This window comes from Argopecten irradians, chromosome 6, assembly GCF_041381155.1.
Source record: "Argopecten irradians isolate NY chromosome 6, Ai_NY, whole genome shotgun sequence".
NCBI lineage: Eukaryota > Metazoa > Mollusca > Bivalvia > Pectinida > Pectinidae > Argopecten > Argopecten irradians.
This window is the reverse complement of record NC_091139.1, coordinates 32,866,277-32,872,284: the sequence shown is the minus strand read 5'-3', so window position 1 is coordinate 32,872,284 and position 6,008 is coordinate 32,866,277.

The window sequence follows — 6,008 nt, the reverse complement described above, 5'->3', positions numbered from 1 at the left end:
ATCTATAAAGATTATTTGGTTACATCAAATCTGTGAATTCAGAAGTAAGATTTTTGAAATGTTATCCATTTTGACCCCTTTTGGCCCCACCCCTCTGGCCCCTGGGGGTCAGCCAGGACCAATTTGGATATGATGTTAATATGCTATCTCAGGCTAATAATTCTAACCCAGATTGACTAATTTCCTATGAAAACTAAGCAAATAATGTTCCTAAATGTGTTTTTCCTATATAAACTATAGTAAACTTGACCCCCTCCCTAGAAGGGAAAGATGAGACCCCAGGGTAATATTATTCACAATTTTTGTAAAGGACTTTAAGACCTTTCCATCTATGCAGAGTATTTGATTCTACCAGTTCCAGAATTTCAGAAGAAGATTTTTGAAGTTTTAGCCTATTTGACCCGTTTTGGCCCCGCCCCTAAGGCCCCTGGGGATCAGTCATGGAAAATTTGGTAATAAGATTCAATGGCCATCACATAGGGATAATTCTGACAACAATTGACTATAAATTTCCTATTATAATGACTAAGTAATGCTCAAAAATGTGTTTTCCCTACATAAACTACAGTAAACTTAACCCCCTCCCCAGGGGGAAACCTGAGACCCAAGGGTGATGTAATTCACAATTTTCATAAAACACCTTAAGACCTGTCCATCTATGAAGAGTATTTGATTCTACCATTTCCAGTATTTAAGAAGAAGATCTTTAAAGTTTTAGCCTATTTGCCCCTTTTGGCCCCTCACTTCTGCCCCGAGGGGGTTGACCAGGACCAACATAGATATAATATTAAAATGTTATCTCAGGCTAATAATTCTAAACAAGTTTGACTCATTTCCTATGAAAATTGAGCAAAAAATGCTCATAAATGTGTTTTCTCTATATAAGCTATAGTAAACTTGACCCCCTCCCCAGGGGGAAACGTGAGACCCCAGGGTCATATAATTCACAATTTTCATAAAACACCTTAAGACCTTTCCATCTATGAAGAGTACGTGATTCTATCAGTTCCAGAATTTCAGAAGAAGATTTTTGAAATTATAGCCTATTTGACCCCTTTTGACCCCGCCCCTAAGGCCCCTGGGGATCAGTCATGGAAAATTGGTTAATAGGATTCAATGGCCATCTCATACTGATAATTCTGACAATATTTGACTCATTTCCTATAACAAATGATCAAATAATACTCAAAAATGTGTTTTCCCTATATAAACTATAGTAAACTTAACCCCCCTCCCCAGGGGGAAACCTGAGACCCCAGGGTCATATAATTCACAATTTTTGTAAAGGACCTTAGGACCTTTCTATCTATGAAGAGTATTTAATTCCATCACATCTGTGAGTGGAGAAGAAGATTTTTTGAAATTTTAGTCAATTTTACCCCTTTTGGCCCCTCCCATAGCTCCCTGGGGGGTGGGGACCATATAATTCACAATTTTGATTGGCCTTATGCCTTAGAAGGTTTGTGCAAAATTTCATTGAAATTGCTTCAGCGGTTTTGGAGAAGAAGTCGAAAATGTAAATTGTTTACGGACATACGACGCACGACGGACGACGACGGACGACGCACGACGCACGACGGACGACGACGGACAAAAGGCGATTAGAATAGGTCACTTGAGACTTCGTCTCAGGTGACCTAAAAATGAATTATAATCAATTAAACTTCCTGCAATTAAGGTAAAAGAAATTAGAAATGATTAAATAAATGTTCAACATTTTTTACTTCAAATAGAGAGACAAAAGCCATTATGTTTATAAAACTTTCGATATTCATAGTATTACATACTTAGCAAATCAGCTCATATGAACTTTAATTCATACAAATCTCCTGCAATGTGAAAATTGGTGGTAAATGAAAGAAAAAATAATTATGAAAATCTCACAAATGACATGGCACGGATAGGGAAGACAAATGCATAAATGTGATCGTCGTAGAGGGGAAAGTTGGAGACTTCTATACATTTGTGAATATTGAAAGTTAAGAAAAGAAAAGAAGGTAAGTATGTATGTTTATAAGGAAATATGTAACTACTATACATATGATTTACGATATAGGTGTGTATGTATAAATCTATGTAATAGATGTATAAATGTATGTATGTACTTCATATGATTGCAATTTTCTATACATGTAAAATGTATATGGTATGTCGGAGTGAATGAATATATGCCTGTATTATGTTATGTGCTATAGAATGTCTTGAAAAATAAAAATTGATATAAAAAAGGAAGGCAATTAAAACTTCCATAAGACAGAGTGCCTCAGGTTAAATAAATGATATTTGTCATAAAAGTGTAGAATATGAAAAACTGAAATATCAGAAAAATATCAATATTTTTTTCAGTCTAATAATAAGTTCTGGATTGTCTCTATCCTTTTCTAAAGAGAGATAGACTATACATGTACTGTCGCTTCGATTTTTGGTAAGTCCCGACCAGACATTACACTAGGAATTAATCAATTTATCAGAGATCACGGTCTAACATAGGACGCATTATTTTCAAATTCAGCGAAAGTAAAAATTTCGAATTTTTCATAACCGATTGCTAAGTTGCTGGCTCACGGAAGTGAAAAACGAAAAAAAAACTAGCGTGGGCATGTGTAAATGCAGTGGCTGTCATCGACGTCACAAAATTATATTGCTCATAACGTAGAAAAAAAAGTTAGTCCTTATAAGATTTTTTTTTTCTCAATTAATATTCATATTTTTACGTGTAGCAATTAAAATCAATTCTGCTTTACGTTACATGTTCACGGATGTTTGACAAATTTTATTTACTCTAATTTTTTCCTAAAAAGGAGTTGATCCGGATATTGAAGACTGCTGACCTTGTTGATTCGGTTCAATTTCCTATGCAATGATTCTGATATTTGATTTGATTCGGTTCAATTTCCTATGCAATGATTCTGATATTTGAACTCTTAGAACTTTTAGATTAAAGTAAGTACAAAATATCTGGAATGAAGTATTGGCGAAAACCAATACAATTTAAATACGATAGAAAGTGAAAGAAGTGATAGGAAAATGTAATAAAAATTAGTTCAACATATCGGGGAGGAGAAACTAGGAAAACTTGAATACAAGTGTGTTGCGAATGTCAAGAAAGAGAAGTTATAAATGATTACATTTAATGAATAAGAATCATGACCGACAGTTGAGGAGTGGAAGATAAAGGTTGGGTTAAGCAGTTCATCATTAAGGTTTATTTGGGGAAAGAAATGTCATTTTCCAATAAAACGATGTTGCTAACGTCAGTAGGTGAGATGAGAAAGAAAGTTAGTAAGTGGTGCTTAGAGTTATTCTGAATGAGCAAACAGCAATGTTAAATTATATCTTAAATTGAAAATAAAATGTAATATTTAGTATTTACTAAACAAGATATAATTTAACATCTTTAATTCTTATGAAACAGTTAATAACAAAATAAAAATTATTTACCGTGAAAATGATACAAATGCTATAAAAACGGCCTCATATATATGCATATGTCGTCAAACAATCAAGCAGTGACGTCATGCCCCCAAATAAACTTTAAGTGACGTCATGCCTTCAAAGAAACGTGTTGTGACGTCATTATGCATAGGCCTTATGTTATGGCAACTGATGTATACTCACTGTTAATTATGTCACAGTACAACATACAGTATATACATTTACTTCTGTAAACAGAAAAATTGTAACATAGCCGCCATTCAATTGGTATAAAACATTTTCAAGAGAAATTGAGCAAACATTTTTTCTTCTCTTTTAAATATTTATAAATATTTCAAATGGAAAAAGTTAATAAACTGATAAAATATATTGAAAAATTACCTCACTATGTTCATGACATTATGATCATACACCAAAATATGTATTTAGTGATCTTAATTCAAATATCACAAGTACAATTACACAAATCCTGGCCATGCCAATATCAGAAAATAACATCAAATTGTCATCAATAATGAATCTCCTTAATGTTGTGATGAATTCTCAAAAATCATACAAAATGCGTCGTCAACAATGAAAATATGACAGCCCAACAAAAAATTGCGTGAACATTCGGAAGCATGAACAAGGTGCTTTGGCACAAATGGTAAACATGTTTGAAATATTACAAAATGTTAAAAATAAAACAACCGTATGGCTACACGGTCAGTTGTTGTTTCCTGGATTGGTGTCCCAAGATCATCATCCGGTTATAATTACACACCTTAAGTCGATAGTGCTGTTCTGGGAAACAAAAAGGATATCAAAAGCAATCACATGGAATGTTATTGGGGAAAAGCGTCAAGCTTTGACTAAATCTGGGACGTGATAATGTTTTATTGAATAGGACCGTTACTCGATATATCTGTGTACATACCTGACTAGAGAGACCATAAAAGTTACCAGGAATGTGTGTAGTCTGTAAACACAAGTTCATTTTTCTTGATTTTAGTTATTGAATAATGATTTATTCATATTTGAGTAAATGTGTTGTGTTGTTCTACGTATGAAACGACTGTCTTTTATAAGCGATAATTCTTATCATGTAGTGTATGGATCATGGTACATGCAGGAAATTATCACAGTGACTATAGGTTATTTTCGTATATGTGAATCAATATATATATACAATTAAATTTTACTTGTAACTACTTAATCAGCCCATGAAGAGGTAATTGCGTCGCCGTTTGTTACATCACTTCTGATTAGCTTAGATAATGGCGTAATGCTTTCACAGAAAAACAATAATCATCGAATGAATTTTGAAGAGATTACCGTGATAAACTGAATTAAAACGATTCACTTGAATATGTTATTTTATGCTATGAAGATATCAAAAAAAATATCTGCTTGTATTCTCATCATAATTTTCTTTAGAGTACGCTCAGATTTTGTCTCAATGCTTTATCTCCACTACAAAAACAATAGTTATTGTAGCTACCGTGCTATCCTAATTAATTTACGTTCATTTATATAGTTAATATGTAATACACCATTTACAACATATATAAAACAATGTATAGACATTAACCTTCATATACTTTTTGACAGTTTATTGTGAAGTCAGTGGTTATTTCCATAGTGAACAGTCATAGTATTTCGTTAAGCATTACGTTGTGAAATACGTTTTTACTATTTGATGTTAATATGTCATCAATAGGTGGTTTACATTGACAATATATACTGTATTACTGTTAATTAGCAATATACAATATTGAGGTTATCTCAATCTACAATATTTCTGTAACACTGTCAATTTACAATGGACAATATATAATATTATTGTCAATATACAATATACAGAATACATTGCACTTTTGTCAAATATTCAATATTGTATAACTGTTCATTCACAATATACAATATATACTGCATTACTTTTTAACCGTTTACCATATCATATTGTGTAAGTCCGAATGTATAATACGTTGCTTTTGTCTAAAATATAAAATCTATATTGATGAGTCACTCACGATCTAAAATATAGAATTTATACTGTATAAAATTACTAACAATACACAATCTAAAATATAGACTGAATTACTGTAAATCTAAAATATATAACAAGGTGGAAGTTGACCTACATAAATGTTTGTGATAATTGCGTGTATTAGCTGTGCTGGAGTGAAGATGAGGTGAATGTTTCGAGACTCTTTCTGTTTCGCTGGTGTACATGTATATGTTATTGCTATGTCGATTTCAAATATTAAAATACTATACTGGTTATCTTTCTTGACATTCTATCCGGTTTATTCGTGGTTATTTAACTTGTAGGGATTAATATAAAATGCAGTGGCATTTCATTAAAACAACTATAAAGTAGGGACTCCAGCAAGAATAACTTTCAAAATGTGTCAATGTCAACATCAAAGTATATTCACTTACTCAACTAAAAGTTTGATTCGTACTTCTTCTTACTTTCTTGTAATATAGTGTTGTTTTGGCGATCAAATATACGGGGATAGATAAAATAATGTATACAATTAACAATTCATTGTCTGCAAACACTATTTCCCTTTAGTATTCAAAATATA